We start from the raw sequence: 16,745 nt of genomic DNA, 5'->3' as shown, positions 1-16,745 counted from the left end.
GTATTATTAATTTATATGTAAACTCCTTTGTCAAAGCGCTCTGTTCCTCCCACACAGCTTAAAAGACGCTGTCAAGCTTGGCAGGGTTCACTCAAGCGCTGTCTTCCGGACAGTCCTGTTTCTTCACCTGAGGAAGGCTACTTGTGTTGTGGCCGAAACGTCGTGAACATTTTATTCTGTTATTATTATTTTTATTATTGTATCTCCATTCTACGTGACTTTACCGAAAGAACCCAGAAGATGTATATTTCATGTTTTACTGAGTTAATTATTTTTAGTATACACTGCACACGTAATAGATGTGGACAATTATAACTCGGAGTGGAATGACATTGTTTGGGGCGCCATGGTGGCGAGATGTTAACTACCTCGCATGGCATACAGGAGGTCATTGTTTCGATCGAGACCCTGACGCTTGTATATTTTGAGTTTGCGTGTCTCTCTCCCCGTGGTCGCGTGGAATTTTTTCTCTGCGTCCTCCGGGTTTTCCCTACACATTTAGAATGTTTGGCTGCTATACATTTCCACATGACAAGCCACATCGTTGAGCTATCATTCGTGGCCAGGTCGCATTCTGAAAAAGAGATACATAGCTCAGTGGGCCTTACCTGGTAAAATAAAAATAGTTAATACCTAGTTTTGCCCGACTCATAACCCCACAACTTACATCAACACGCGGCCAACCGAGAACAAACCAGGTCCTACCCTTGCTTAGCTTCCGAGACCCGACGAGGCAAGGTGCGTTGAGGGTGGCCGGGTCGTCGGCGGGATAGCGGGGTTGCTTCGCTTTCTCGCAAATTCAACTTTGCTCTCGCCCACACGGCGGTCGTGTGCTTAGCGGTGGCACTCACGACCTTGATAATCATTAACGAACATCACCTGGGGAATGAAAGGGTGAGTCAAGGCTAAGGCGGGGGGACATCGCGCTGGAAGCAAACACGTGGAGCGGCGCTGCGCGCGCTGATGAATTCATTTCTTCGGAATCGGCCGAGAGGCGTAGTAATTGTAGATAAATCGTGATTAATTAACAAATATAAAAGGCATTTGGGTCAATCAGGGAAATCCCTTCACAAGTTCCTGGTTAGGTTGATTAATGGCGGTCGAGATGTCGAGTGCGGATGGTTGTCGTATGTGCATGATTAAGCCAGCCAAACACATACTATGAAGGCACTGCATTGGTCAGTGGTGCACAAGCACAAGTCAACAATTGTTAACCGCATTCCTCATGAACGCTGCCTTGTAACAGACAAGGCAGAATTGAAACAGCATGCTGACGTTGCAGGCTATGCCGTTCTTCGGCTCTAAGGAAGACACAATTGCCATCAGGCAGCGTTCATGACGAACGTTCAAGATTTGCTCTCGGCACGGTGGTCGCCTTCCACCGGCATGTACAAGTATGTACGTTGATTTTTTTTTGACACCGTACGTAGCCAACCGTGCTAATCAAAGGTGCTCAACGAAGGAGTGGTTAGAAACATTGCCAAACACGTTCCTAATTAAAACAAAGCAACAGACCGAGCCCTCGGTGAGGCTTTCATTTCTTAAAGATTTTCAATAGCACCATCGAACATCCTTACACGTGCGACGATAGCACACAAGCTGATCGGGGTATAATACGGCCGGCGAATCAACGAATTCTTGTGAAATGGGGTAACGATCGATTAAATAATCGATTTTTTTTTTCATTGAAGTAAATGGTATCGCCTCTAGTGGCTGCTGGAGCGGTCACATTAACCCGTTACATACATCATAAACAAATTTTAAAAAGTGGATTCCTCCGCATGCACTAACCCACATTGATATGAGCATCGATGCATCGATCTAACCCCGGGTCACTACCAAGTAAAATATGCCAACGTTGTGTGACCGTTGGCCCAACGTTTGCCCAACGGTTCCGTGTTTACTGGGGTAACCGCCACGTACACGCTGACTGCGGTATTCACGACACGAGCTGAATACGAGACGCCTCGGCACCATCGCCAAGTGGCAGGCGCGAGCAGAGGCAAGAATGCGGCGCGGCGAGTTCGGGGTCCGCCTGGCGCGATGTCGCTGCGATTTCAACACTCACAGAGACAGAGGCCGTTTCTGATCGAGGTGTCCCCAACACATTCGGTGAACCGAACCGTAACGTCACGTGCACGAGAAACGTTCTTTAATGTTTCATAAAAGAAAACAAAAAAACACTCGTGCGGCAAACCCCTGCGAAGGTGAATGTCTGTCAAGTCCAGGCTATTCAACGGCTCGGCAGCTTTGTCCCTAAACCATACCGACCACACCCTGGGCTTTATAGTAACGTAGTGACGCTCATACTGTAAAGCCAACTGATGTGGCAGGGTGGCTCAGAGGGCAGGGAGCTGAGCTGGCACCTCTGGCGAAGGTCTGGGTTTGAATCCAAGTTTCCACCACCCGTGATTAAGCAGGAGTGCGGCGAGTTGATGTGCTCAGCCTGGCCACCCAATGACTGAATTCAAAACAAAACAAAGTCCGCACCTGTCGTATGAAATTTGGGTTTTCACTTAATATTGGCTGAATTCCAGCTCTGAGAATTCAAATTATTGGGTTGAGTTCTTTGCAACGAACAACCTTACAGCAGATTTGTGTGTGGGGAAGTGTCTCCGCCCCCCCCCCCCCCCGTACTGTGGAAATGTTAAAAAAGGCCACTGCAAGGATTTTTCTGGAGAGATCCTGAGAAATATCGCTGCGATACTCCCAATTTGTCAAAACACTTCCCTTTCTGCTTCTTCCCTTGCACTGCTCGACCTTGGAATCACCTCCCATCAGCTCTCTTCCCGAGCTCTCATAAGCTTGCTCAATTCAAGGAACGTGTGAACTCCTGTTACAACTCTGATTGTGCTGTAACCCTTTCCCTAACCTACAGTTTGTATCGCTTTTATATCACATTTCATATTCATGTCAGATTTTTTTACACGTTTTTGATTATCTGACCCTACATGTGACGCTGGCCCGAACCTTGTATCACTGTGCGCTGCATTGTGTTGCTTTATGACCCCAGGTCTCCTTTGAAAAACGAGACATTTAGTCTTGCTGGGATCTCACCGGGTAGTGAATACAGACTATTTATATCTCTGTCTGCGTCAACAAGTATCAGGCTATATAATTAAGCAGCTGACGACGAAATTAAATCCATATTATTTTCAGACAGCGTGCGAATAAATCAAATGAAGCGGAGTAGTCTCAGAGTTTATCTTTTCAATTTCGCTTTGTCTTTGTTCTGTGTATTGTCCCTATATAGGCAGTGGTGGCGCGTGCCTGGAGTCCAGCACTGCGGAGGTGAGAATTGGTGGGTCGCACAGATATTGCGAAACTCCCTTCCCGTGGGCATCAATGTGCCATATCCTGGCCTTCCAGGAGAAGGCGGTAGAGCAAATGTGGACTCCACCTGTTCCACCTGTGTGGAATATAGCGTTGCTCCCTCGCACACGTGGCTTTTCTCCATGCGTTCCAGTTTTCTTCACACGTGCGTGAACACTCATGAATTGTCCGATAACACCTTAATACCCATAGAGGACTGCAGAGCTTGAGCAGTAATTTGGGACCAGCTCACCGACTGATAGCGGCTACCTCTGCTGTGGTTCCTCGCACCTCTGATGAGTCGTTCGTCCTCTCCCTTTGAGAGTGAGCGAATGCTGTGTGGCGCGTTACAAGTCGTCGTCGTTGTCATTATTATTGTTGTTACCGTAGGAGGAGATCAGTCGCGTTTCAGGTGATTCCGTTATAAGCTACCCTTCACCCTAACCCTGCTCCCATCTGGCAATTACACGCAGCAAGGCAAACGGAAACGACTTGCGAAGATTGTCGTTGAAAGGGCGCATGAGGAATACTGCAAGTCAGCTGAAATGTAACCGCTTTCAAAAAACATAATTTTTTTAAAAAGACTAAAATGCTCTTGTTCCCCCCCCCCCCCCCCCCCCCCCCCCACTGAGGTGAAGGGATCACGTTTCAGTAAGATCGTACTTTTGAAAAGCCAAACGCTAAGAGATGTATTGCCAACCAAGAGATGCTGGTATATCAATCAGCGATGCGGCATTGAGGGCGGCAAGTCGGAGGTGCTTTGTATTGTTGTTGCTGTTTTTGTTTTAAAGCCTGCAATAAAAATCAAAGCACAGGTAATTAATCCCGTGGCACAAGCGCCGAGCAGGCTCAACGGCGGTTGTGCAGTCCGATTGAGCTCAATCCTGACCACCCCGCTCCCAACTCCCTTTTACGTTGTCCACTAACTTTGATATTACGTCACTTTCACTTATGTCGCGAATGTGATCCAAACCAATATCTTTTTGCAGCAGGCAATGCATCCGATAGGCTGTCTAACACCGCGGAGATGGAGTGACGAAAGTCAGCTCGTGTGGGTGCGTGAGGTGGATTTGGTGCATCGCAAGGACCGTGAGAGATTTCGACCAGGATTGTTGGGGCTTTCATCCAACACTGGATTGATCTTGGCCGATGATGATGATGATGATTCTGTTCTTGTGTAAGATGGCAATAATGTTCAGGAGTCAAATATCTGCTGACCATGACAAGAGGCCTTTAATGGAGAGAGTTCGTGCTCTTCCTTCATTGAAGGAGCTATTATCTGCACGTGTGTTTTATCTGTATATTGTGTGCAGGCTGAAGGTAATAATGTTGATAATAATGCCATTTTTTATCCATTAAAGCCTCCCTGAGCCTCAAGACTTTTCCAGAGGATCCTGCATTGGGATTGTTCGCCAATTTTATTATATTTAATGTGCCTCCATGTGTGAAGAGACCAGAGTCATCGGAGAGAAACTGGCACGTACACCGGGATAACATTGAGTGATCTGCACAGATAGATTCAAGAATCCATTGCTGTACGGCCATTTCCTGGCTACCTCATGACCCAAGTGTATGTAACACCTGGTGTTCGCAGGCAGTCTCCCATCCAAGTACTAACCAGGCTGCATAGCTTCTGAGATCTGACAGGATCGTGCACATTGAGGCTGATGTGGTCATGCGCAGTGATCAGCAGTTTAAAACAAAATATTTTCCACACCCAAAGCATTTTTTTTGCCTATTTCTTTTCCGCACGAGTTCACTGTGGCGACTGTCATGCGCAGAACCGTTCATCGAGGCAGCAAAAGCACATTCTGTTATTTTATTATCTCTTCACGAGCAGCCAATATTTTTCCCTCCCCTCTTGGTAATTAAACTCTGCGCTAATTACACGCAAACTTATAAATTATGCACCATAATAATCTTTAAAATTCATTTGTATTAAATATTTAACAACAAGCAGTGCATTTGTCGATCGTTGTCATCATCATCATCATCGGCTCATTGCACCTGTAGGGCACCTGAGACCAGTGCCAAGGGACGATGCTGTTGACTACTTTTACATTTTCGTGAATATCACGACTCAAGTTCCTCAGATGTACGTGAAAAAAGGGCCAATCGACCTCAGAATAAAAATCCGTATTTCTCCTGGATAAATCCGATGAGCTTTGAAGCTCTTTTGCACACACGTCCAGTATGGGCACGGGGTCAGAAAGTTACAACAAACAATACAAAAAAACCGATAGGAGTGCACAGCATTCGGAAAGGTAAGCAAATTACGAAAAAAAAGAAACACGTTAAATTAGATGAAGTATATAAGTTCAAATTGCATACGTACAGTCTGTTTTTCTAGAACGCTCCGTGTTTTCATAACGCGAATTGGAAAAAAGCGCGATGAATGTAGTCGGGAACACATTTTTTTGTTATAAAGCACATGTGAACTGGATATAACGCGCCTGAGCGAACAGAACTATGTCGCGTGAGTAGCAATACGCGTACTCTTTGGTTCTATTCGGTAAAGTCACGTAGGTAAAAAATAAAACAACAAAAATCACGACGTTTCGGCCACAACACAAGCGGCCTTCATCTGATGAAGGTCGCTTGTGTTGTGGCCGAAACGTCGTGATTGAAAGCCGCTTGTGTTGTGGCCGAAACGTCGTGATTTTTGTTGTTTTATGTTTTACCTACGTGACTACCGAATAGAACCAAAGAGTATGGATCCTTGCAGTCACGAAAGCTTCAAATCTAGAATAGCAATACGCGGTTGTACGGCTACTTCGGTGTAGCATCGCACGAGGCGTTGGGATGCTGCTGGATGCTTCCCGATGCTACCCACGCGCCTCGGTCTTTGTTCAGCCTGCGTACGCATCTCACCTGTTATCTTGGACTATACTTTACCCGAAATTATATCTATTTTTTCTATAACGTGATTTTCCCATAACGCGGTGTTCTTCAGGAATGCAACTACCGTGATATAGGACAACAGACTGTACACCAATTCTCAAGCTTGGGCAAGGCAGCATCTAGAACGAGACCGATCTCACCAGATCTCGGGAGGTAATCATGGTTGAGTACTGTTAGTACTCTACTTGTGTGGGAGACAGCATGAGAATGCCAGTTATTTGCTGCGTTGGCAGCGGTGCTCAGACACGGTTAACGAATACATCCGTCAACAACGCTTCGGTGTTAAAATAAGGAAGTAATCTGCGAGGTGTTATGCAATGGCCCTTCTTCAAAGCACATCAAATATACAACGGTTTATGTGTTATGAAGATCAGGCCATTGCTAAAAAATATTGCCGATTATATATATTTTTTCTTCGATGGCCACTGTTATTGACGAATGTGTTTGAGAATATCAGATGTTGGGCACGTAAGCTTGCAAGGTGGCCAAGATATGGCGGTGAAAAGTGGAGTGAATCCATCTGTATGTAACGCCTCCTATGTGTGGGTTTTCTCTGGGTATTCTGGTTTCATATCACACAAAGCCGAACGTCACCAGAATTGGTCAAATCTCCCAATGCAGGATCATCTGTAAAGAAAAAAAAAATAGTCTTTAGACTCAGTGAGGATTCCTGGATAAAAGGCATCACCATTCGTGTTACGATTTAATTGCATTGTCCACACCAATCCTATTCTGCACCGAACACCGGTAAATGGAACTCGCAATTTCAGGAGGAAGTGTTTGAATCGACATCTCTCGCATCTCAACGAGCGGGCAACACGTCCGCAACGCTATCATTAAGCAGGCGCAGGACGCAACACCACACGCACGACCACCGAAGCGTACGTGAAAGCAAGAGGTGAAACGTCGATCCTGGAAGATGACGACAACGACGACGTCGACGAGGAGGAGGAGGAGGAGGATGTGGAGGATGAGGATGCAGCTGGGACGAGGTGTGGTGGTCATCCCCGATGGACGTCGCGTTCCTCGCGTTTCACTCAGCGTCGTCAAATTTGTCTCGCAGCTGTCCGCACCCCGCCCCTCTGTCCCTGAGCGCCACGATGCACCGGGGGCAACTTAGGGCAATCGTTGGCGGCGGTCATCACCGGCAACGGGTGCCGCCCGCATGGAGAATTCGGTTGCCCCGAATTTAGACAAATCTGACCGTTGCTCCCCGCGTTATGATGGCAACCGGAGTGGCAGCTTCTTCCTCCAATCAGAGCACGCGCACAGGTCACGTGACTACCCGAGGCCTCGTGCTCTACAGACTGATCATTGTTCGTCAACCAGAATTTGCAAAACATTTCTGCCGAGTCAGGCGTTGGAGTAGCACCTGGAGGTCGGTGGCCAATGATTAAACATACATCTGGATGGGAACAGACTGTGAGAGCATAGCTATTGACCGAAATGATGTAGGTGATGGTGAGGTTGTAGTGGCCATCAGTGATATTGGCAATGATGACCTCTTGACCTTGACCACGATGCACAAACGCTACATACTTGCATTATTGTCATGCACGCTCATGATCCACATCATCCACACTCATGAAGCTGGGATCTGGTGGCATTTGAAAGGGCAGTATTTCTACTATTTGGCAGAAATAACTGCCGTTTCCAGATATGTTTGGTATAAGATTTCATTAAAAAAATCTGTCTTTCCGCCAACACACACCGCAAATCCACGGTTTCCAAACAGAAAATTGCCTCTCGCCTGTAAAATGTAAATGTGAAAACTATATCTGTGAGAAGTAAAAAAAAAGTAAAAAACACAGCGACCACAACAGCAGCCTTTCTACCTTGCGACTGGAATATAATTAATAAAAACTAAAATATTCCGAATATCTTTTTTTCTTTCAAATTCCAGCAAACATATCACGAGAAGTTACGTGACCTGTCTCACTTTCATTCCGAATCCTTTACACTCGAGCACGGCAGCACAGGGCAACCAGGGAATATAATCGTTGGTGAGATGTTAACTCCCACGCTTGGAATGCAGGAGGTCGTGAGTTCAATCCCGACCTTGACGCCCTGTATATTTGGAGTTTGCGTGTTCTCCCCGTGGTCGCGTGGATTTGTTCTCCGGGTTGTTTCCTTCGCATTTAGAATCAGCATCGCGCGTTTCAAAGCATTCGTCTGTAATACATTTCAAAGAGAAGAGCCACTCCGTGGAGCTATCATTCGTGAAAGCCACGTCGCTTATGAAAAACAGCTACGTAGCTCAGTGGGCCTTACCTGGTAAAATAAAAACTTAATAAAAAATAATCGAGGTGGGGGGCGGGGGGGCGGGGGGGCGGGGGGGCGGGGGGGCGGGGGGGGGGCAGCCACGTACACGGCAAACAGGCGTGCGTGTAGGGACATTGTGTTGATGCAGAAGCCAGTTGAGATGATGCATCTTTCCTGTCTGGAGGCCTCACCCTCCTGGGAGCTGTCATTTTCATGCAGCCGCCGTGGTTTGGGTAAACACGCGCGCGCACACACACGGGGTTAGGCCACGGGACATCTGGCAGAGGGGGGGGCCTTCTTAAAGAGATGGCCGGCAGTAGATAAGGAAGGCAATTGGGGATGGACGCTGCTTTAGTAAAATGTCTTACGGTTACGGAGGCGAGGGGGTGGGGTGCGGGGTGAGCACAGCAGCGGTTGAGGGCTCGTGCGTCTGCGGCAGTGGCGAGCTCCCATTATCTCGTAAAACAAATAAGACTCGCCACTTAACGCTCGTTTCACTCGTCGAAGCTGCGCGGGGGACCGCCAGGCAAACACGAGCCGAAACATCAAGCAAACAACAAAACAAAAACCGCAACCTCGTCTCAAATGGATTCGCGTAATGTGAATATATGGACTGCCGACAGAGATGCGACGGCTGGTTCAGACGAATGTATAATTCCGCCTAAATACGAACGTCGAACGCGTCCGGCAGGTCACGTCCACCGGGGAGATGGAGCGACGAAATCCGCGCGCGTGCTGCGTCGATTATTGCGTCCTGAAACACAGCAATCCACACAGCAATTGCACGGAAAGTGATTTCATTGCTCCATCTCAGCAGCGGTTGTATTCCTTCTCGGGCACCTTCACAGTGCAAGGTTTTGCCATTTGCAGGCAGTCATCATTTCAGGCTTGTAATAAATATATAAATATTTATCGCAGTGTCAGACCTCAGCTATTAGTGCCACGTGATTAAGCCGTATCATAACAGCCAAACAGTGCTGTCAAATCGTATCGCTCGTCAAGATAAATAAATAAAACATAGCCACGCCGGCAGCCTTCAGTTGTGAAAATGTCACGGCGCTTCTTCAGGCTGAGGTGGGCCGCTTGTGTGGCCTCTTTGATCAGAAATCAACAGTGCGTGTAAATGTTGTGAACACCATCGCCAAAGTGTCTAATTCCTTAGAGCCAGACAAAATTCCACTTACAATCTATATATGTTTTATTATTTGTGCTACCGTCAAAATTGTATTTAATTCCCACCACACAAGAAGAAGGGAGAAAAAAAACTTTGAATAAAAATAAACAATTATAAGAATATATTACATTTATAAAGTACCTTCAGGAGCAGCGATTAACTTGGCAAGAAAGCACAGAGTGAAGATTTTTATTATTATTATTTCACACTTGCACAAAACACAACGCACAGAGCGCCTTGAGTGCAACTTTCTAATTATCCCGAATTTCCGCGACTCATACAAAACAGGGTCAGAGCCTGCACCGAGAGGCCGCTTCAGGTGTCACCTTAATGAGCACAGCGTGCGGACACGGGCGCGCGCGCACGAGCGTTGCGTGTGATGTCCAAGAAGAGGCTGTCAATACAAGAGGGTGGTGCGATCCGAAATGGAAAGGAAAGGTCAAACGCATTAAATAGCTCTGCCTGCCTCTCATCTCATTACCACTGGAGCTTCCTGCCCCATCCAATGGAAGTTAATTGCTGTGTGTGTTTTTTTTTGCTCTTCCACACAACTCCACGCGAGACGATAATAATAATAAAAGACAAATATTAATAAAAAAAAACGAGCGTGCAAGTCTCCGGCAGAGAATTCCGTCAACGCCGCGCCAAAAGTGCATTTGACATTAAGGCCGGCGCAGTGGGGGGATAAGATTATACAGGATGGGATATTGAAATGATTTACTGGAATGTTATATTTGCCTTTTTTAACGCGTTAATGTATAGGGCAACAACAAAAAATTCCCTGGTCCTCTGATCCGCCCACCGCTTGGCTCCGAGGCTCGGGATGTGGATTCCACCATAATTGCAATTGACGCAAGTGCTTTTCCAGGAAAAGCGTGGCGCGTGCACGGACGGGGGGGTCTGGGGGGGGGCGAGCGGCGAGCCATTCAGGTCAAGAAAACAGCCAAACTTACAGAACCGTCGCGGTCACGCACCTGCAAGGAATATTTCGCTCGAAGATGAATGTGATTACGCTGCAAGCGGCGATGCGTTTTTCGCCAAGTTCCAGTGTTTTTTTTTCTTTTGGGACCAGAACGCCCTCGGAGGGAGGACAAAACTAAAAAAAAGAGAACATTTTCGTGCTCATTATCCCGTGGTGGAAAACAAAAAAAAACTCACACCGAAGCCTAAATCCGACACGACATGCAGCAGCAGCAGCGGCAGCAGCAGCAGCAGCAAACTGGTGCTGCTATTGCTGCTGCTAATAACGATTATGGCTTTTACGATTCGCCCGCCAACCCCCACCATCCCCGGAGATTCGATTAATTTCCACGATTTAAGGCCACGGTTAATATATATATTTTTTCGTCTCATTTAATTGCTCTGATTTGTATGTTCTCATTGTTTTTCCTGTCTCGCTTTGTGCCGCGATGTTCCATTTTCCTGAATGTTACATTCACGCCCCATTTTGCCCGTAGGTATGCATGCCATAAATAGACACAACCTCTATTCTTAAGCAGGAGATCTGATGCATATATCGTGAGAGTTAAATTATCAATGCATGTAGCGTGAGTTAAATGATCAATATTAATCGACGAATCTGTGCATTATTACCTTGTTTGTTACATGCAACATGCCAGCAACCCAGTGACCTATTGAGTGGGCCACAACTTGTGCAGCAGCAGTAACAGCAGCACCAGCAACAGTAACAGCAGCAACGGTAGCAACAGTAACAGCAGCAGTAGCAGCAACAGTAGCAACAGTAAGCAGCATCAACAGCAGCAGTACAAGAAGCAACAGTAGCAACTACAACAGCAGAAGCAACGGCAACAGCAGCAGCTGTATCATCAGCATCAACAACAACTATCGCAGCAGCAGCAGCAGCATCAGTAAGTTCAGTTGTGCCGTGTGATGGATGGCGCGCTGACCCACAGGGTGTGTGCGCGGAATCGCATAGCCTCAAGCACACAGCACCGTACCACCCCACGTGGAAATCACAACCCCCGGGCACAATAGCTGCTGCTGCTGGTTCATATTTTAATCACGTATGTGCCATATTACACACATCGCGCATTAGTGCAAATGTTAAAAACCCTCCTGCTTCGCCGCAAACTCCGTTGCTTGGCATGTTCTCCCTGGGCACATTGACGAGGTGTGCATTGTAGTATTTTATATTCATAATAATAGTACATAATAATAGTGTATTTTGTTTATCTCGGAATTTATTTCTTACTCAATGAGTTTCAAATTACTTTATCATTTTGAATGTTTGGCCAATTCCATGAATGAGTTGTTCTGCATATAGAAAGCTAAAACGAAACTCAGCAATTGTTTTTTTTATTTTACCAGGTAATACCCACTGAGCTATGTAGCTCTTTTTAAAAAGCGACCTGCTGGCCACAAATTATAGCTCAACGAAGTGGTTTTCCATGTGGAAATGTACTGCAGCTAAATACTCTAAACGCATGTTTCTAAATGTGGAGGGAAAAACTGGAGCACCTGGAGAAAAATCCACGCGACCACGGGGAGATCATGCAAACTCGAAATATATAGGCGTCAGGGTCTGGATTGAACCCACGACCTCCTTCATACCAGGCAAGGTATTCAATATCTCGCGGCCCGCCCCCCCCCCCCCCACCTTGGCCCCCCAAAGAAACCAGAGTGCCCGGAGAAACCCCACTTGTGTTAGGGGTGATATCGCTCAGCGCTCGGCACAATCCGTTGCTTCAACTGCCCCTTCCAGGCCACCTCGCAGCTCAGAGAGCCCCGAGCCTGCAACACATGGGCGATCTCGGGTTGTCCAAGCACTATACAGGCTAAATTGCGCTTAGCTTCCACGATCGGGCACGATCGGCAGCAGTCAGTCTGAATTGGTCGTTGTTGACAAAGCATTGGAGGAATGCGTTTTGTCAGTACTGTATCGTGAGACTCGTCTAATCAGAATAAATTGCAAAGGAGTTGGCAAAAGTCACAGGCTGAGTGGTCACAGGCATGTAGATCATTAACGAGCCAGCCGGGAGGCAGTGTGGTTTAAACCCTTGACTCACAATCGGAAGAGTTAGAAGTTCAAATCCCGATTGGTGGTTGACTCAGCCTGACTCAGCCCATCGTCAGTTCAGGGTCATTTAAATGAGTGCCACTTTTGTGGAGGGTTCAATGTTGGTTTGTTACATGGACAGACTGTCCTCCGCCAGCGGAATGTGGATGAGTGCCGCTCCACGCTCACGTGATCAAGATGGCAGGGTTTTTTTTACTTAACGAAGTAAAGTTATCTTCTTTGGTTATTTCGGTAAAGTAAGTGGCGGAGTATCCTTGTAGCAAAATTAGCATACAGTGAGGGAAAAAAAGTATTTGATCCCCTGCTGATTTTGTACGTTTTCCCACTGACAAAGAAATGATCAGTTTATAATTTTAATGGTAGGTTTATTTGAACAGTGAGAGACAGAATAACAACAACAAAATCCAGAAAAACGCATGTCAAAAATGTTATAAATTGATTTGCATTTTAATGAGGGAAATAAGTATTTGACCCCTCTGCAAAACATGACTTAGTACTTGGTGGCAAAACCCTTGTTGGCAATCACAGAGGTCAGACGTTTCTTGTAGTTGGCCACCAGGTTTGCACACATCTCAGGAGAGGTTTTGTCCCACTCCTCTTTGCAGATCTTCTCCAAGTCATTAAGGTTTCGAGGCTGACGTTTGGAAACTCGAACCTTCAGCTTCCTCCACAGATTTTCTATTGGATTAAGGTCTGGAGACTGGCTAGGCCACTCCAGGACCTTAATGTGCTTCTTATTGAGCCACTCCTTTGTTGCCTTGGCCGTGTGTTTTGGGTCATTGTCATGCTGGAATACCCATTCACGACCCATTTTTAATGCCCTGGCTGAGGGAAGGAGGTTCTCACCCAAGATTTGATGGTACATGGCCCCGTCCATCGTCCCTTTGATGCGGTGAAGTTGCCCTGTCCCCTGAGCAGAAAAACACCCCCAAAGCATAATGTTTCCACCTCCATGTTTAACGGTGGGGATGGTGTTCTTGGGTCATAGGCAGCATTCCTCCTCCTCCAAACACGGCGAGTTCAGTTGATGCTAAAGAGCTCCATTTTGGTCTCATCTGACCAAAACACTCTCCCCCAGTTGTCCTCTGAATCATTCAGATGTTCATTGGAAAACTTCAGACGGGTATGTATATGTGCTTTCTTGAGCAGGGGGACCTTGCGGGCGCTGCAGGATTTCAGTCCTTCACGGCGTAGTGTGTTACCAATTGTTTTCTTGGTGACTATGGTCCCAGCTACCTTGAAATCATTGACAAGATCCTCTCGTGTAGTTCTGGGCTGATTCCTCACCGTTCTCATGATCATTGCAACTCCACGAGGTGAGATCTTGCATGGAGCCCCAGGCCGAGGGAGATTGACAGTTCTTTTGTGTTTCTTCCATTTGCGAATTTTCGCACCAACTGTTGTCACCTCTCACCAAGCTGCTTGGCAATGGTCTTGTAGCCCATTCCAGCCTTGTGTAGGTCTACAATCTTGTCCCTGACATCCTTGGAGAACTCTTTGGTCTTGTCCGTGGTGGAGAGTTTGGAATTTGATTGATTGATTGCTTCTGTGGACAGGTGTCTTTTATACAGATAACAAGCTGAGATTAGGAGCACCCCCTTTAAGAGTGTGCTCCTAATCTCAGCTCGTTACCTGTATAAAAGACACCTGCGAGCCAGAAATCTTTCTGATTGAGAGGGGGTCAAATACTTATTTCCCTCATTAAAATGCAAATCAATATATAACATTTTCGACATGCGTTTTTCTGGACTTTTTTGTTGTTATTCTGTCTCTCACTGTTCAAATCAACCTACCAATAAAATTACAGACTGATAATTTATTTGTCAGTGGGCAAACGTACAAAATCAGCAGGGGATCAAATATTTTTTCCCTCACTGTATGCTACGGGCCCCGCACTTTCAAGAGCCCCGCGATAAATGCTTTCAAGCTATCAATTCCGACTGTGTGTTGAAGGTTAGCGATTTGTCATATTATATGGCTGTATAGCAAATAAAAATATATAATAACTTCATGCAAGTTAAACATTTGTGTTTTAATATTTGTGTTTTTTCTTAATTTAGGGCCCCTTTATAACATATGCTACCGGCCCCACACTAGCTTAATCCGGCACTGAGTAAAGTCCATGTCAAATTTTAAATAATCCACATTTGTGAAATGTACGCCCAGTGGACATGCAGAGTCTAACAAAGTAATGTTATGTGCAATTTTCAAGAGAGTGATTATTATTGTTTGAAAACCACTTCATTCCAGATTTAAGCGTCACTGCTAAATTAAATTTGCCTGTTTACTGCGCAGAACAAAGCACTTTCTGTGTTATCATCATCGGTGTCTCCGGTACTGCTGCTGCGCGGTCTTCACACTGAGAAGATGCTGGCTCAGATGTGACCACAAATTCCACGGGGGATCGAAGAGTCGTCTGGCTTTGTAGGGCAGGAACCACAATAAATGATTGTTGATGACTAAACTCTTTCGTCTTGTAATCTTTGATGCAGTAAAATAGCCTCTTGTATGCGTTGATACTGGTAGGGGATCTAATAGGAGGACGCTCTTACTAGTGCAAAAAAATCATTCCCGATATCCGCACCCGCGATCTGTGGATGATCGCGGATATTCGGATAAACAAATGATCACTTTCAGGTCACTGCTTTATTCGTGAAAAACACAAATAAGGGTGCATGTAAGGTTTCTCGGAGCTCACTTCAGGGCGATTCTTACTTCTGGATAAAAATAGATATGATAAATGTGCCACCAATTCAGGTGTCGCCGCTTATTTAAAAATTAAATAAAAACACAGATAGGATGAATGTGGTGCTTCCAAAAGACCATTTCTGGGTGGCTTATGCACAAATAAACTGAATAAAACAAACAAATTTTCCACTACATTGCAGTCAACTTCTCTTATCCGTTAAAAAAAAAACATGCGGTTAACATCAAATGCAGAAATAACATATTTTCGGCTCAATTGGAGCTGCGGAAAAATATGTAGTCGCGCAATCACGGGTTTACAGAGCTATGGATGAGAGGAGTTGCACTCTTATCGGCTTTCTGCAATGGCATTCGCACGAGATGTTGAAATGACATTGATAAATCCAAGAACAAATATAATCTGAAATTAGCAGGCGAGAGGCCGAGCACGTACGATGCACGCGTGCAACCGTGTCAATCATCGAAGCACGCTTGCGGGGTCATCAATCCTCCAGGGCCCGCGCAGGTTCAGTTCTATTCAGCGAAATCAGCTCATTTGCAAGCGTGTGTTCTGTGCGCCATCACAGACCAGCCGAGTAATAGCGATAACGTATCCTTTTTATATATATAAAGCTTAAACCGTGGCTCCGACGAACAATGCCTAAGGCTTGCCAACGATGTCACGAGACGCATAGTGATCTATCATTATGCTGTGCCATCATCTCCATGCGCGCGCCTCTTTAGAGACGTTTTTTTGGTGTTGAGTTTGTTGTCCTTTCCCCGCACCTCCGATTAGCAAGGTTGGCTACGTATGGTGCGAAAGAAGTTGTTTTGGCCAGTGCATTAAATTGACGGGGTGGGGGGGGGGGGGGGCTCCTTGCCCAATTTCCACTACCCGGCCACTCTCGGTCCGTCCGGTCCGTGGGCCCTTGCGATGCTAACACGCAGATTTTCGAGGTTGTGCTGAAGGAGGCTCCCAGCAAGGGGATAAAAACGTCGGACATCACGCCTAACAACCCGAACGCACGTAGGAGAGACCTCTCCGATTCCTCCGTCTTTACCGCAGCGTGCGTGCGGGTGGCAGCAGAGGAGGCCCTCGCAGCTCGCGGCCACATCAATCCAGCACGAAGCCAACGGGAGAAGGAGACAGAGATAGCGAGATGCACGGAGTAGAGAAGCAAGCGAATCGATATGGGGGAGGTGGTGGCGGTCGGAGGCAGGGGGGGCGATGGCGTACTGCGCGGGGACAAACGCGGTGGGGGCCTGTGGGTTGGGGGGAGTTGAGGGCGAGGGGGACGGGCAAGGGAGCTGGCTGGTCGGCGTGGGATATGACGGGAGGAGTGGCTGTGGAAGGGTTTGCGTTGGTGGATGAGC

At 46.6% G+C, this 16,745-nt stretch overlaps 1 long non-coding RNA gene across 1 annotated transcript in view; it reads right to left on the bottom strand.

Annotated features, from left to right (window-relative positions):
• Positions 1-10,629: 10,629 nt before the first annotated feature.
• LOC142924436 (uncharacterized) overlaps positions 10,630-16,745 on the bottom strand; it is a 70,651-nt gene continuing 64,535 nt past the window's right edge. Inside the window, exon 3 of the long non-coding RNA XR_012941659.1 lies at positions 10,630-10,745. This is a non-coding gene — a long non-coding RNA (uncharacterized LOC142924436). The remainder of the gene's footprint in view (positions 10,746-16,745) is intronic.

This window comes from Petromyzon marinus, chromosome 13 (genome assembly GCF_048934315.1).
Source record: "Petromyzon marinus isolate PM22_M1 ecotype Great Lakes invasive population chromosome 13, UKy_Petmar_22M1.pri1.0, whole genome shotgun sequence".
Lineage (NCBI taxonomy): Eukaryota > Metazoa > Chordata > Hyperoartia > Petromyzontiformes > Petromyzontidae > Petromyzon > Petromyzon marinus.
This window is presented reverse-complemented; position numbering and strand designations above follow the sequence as displayed.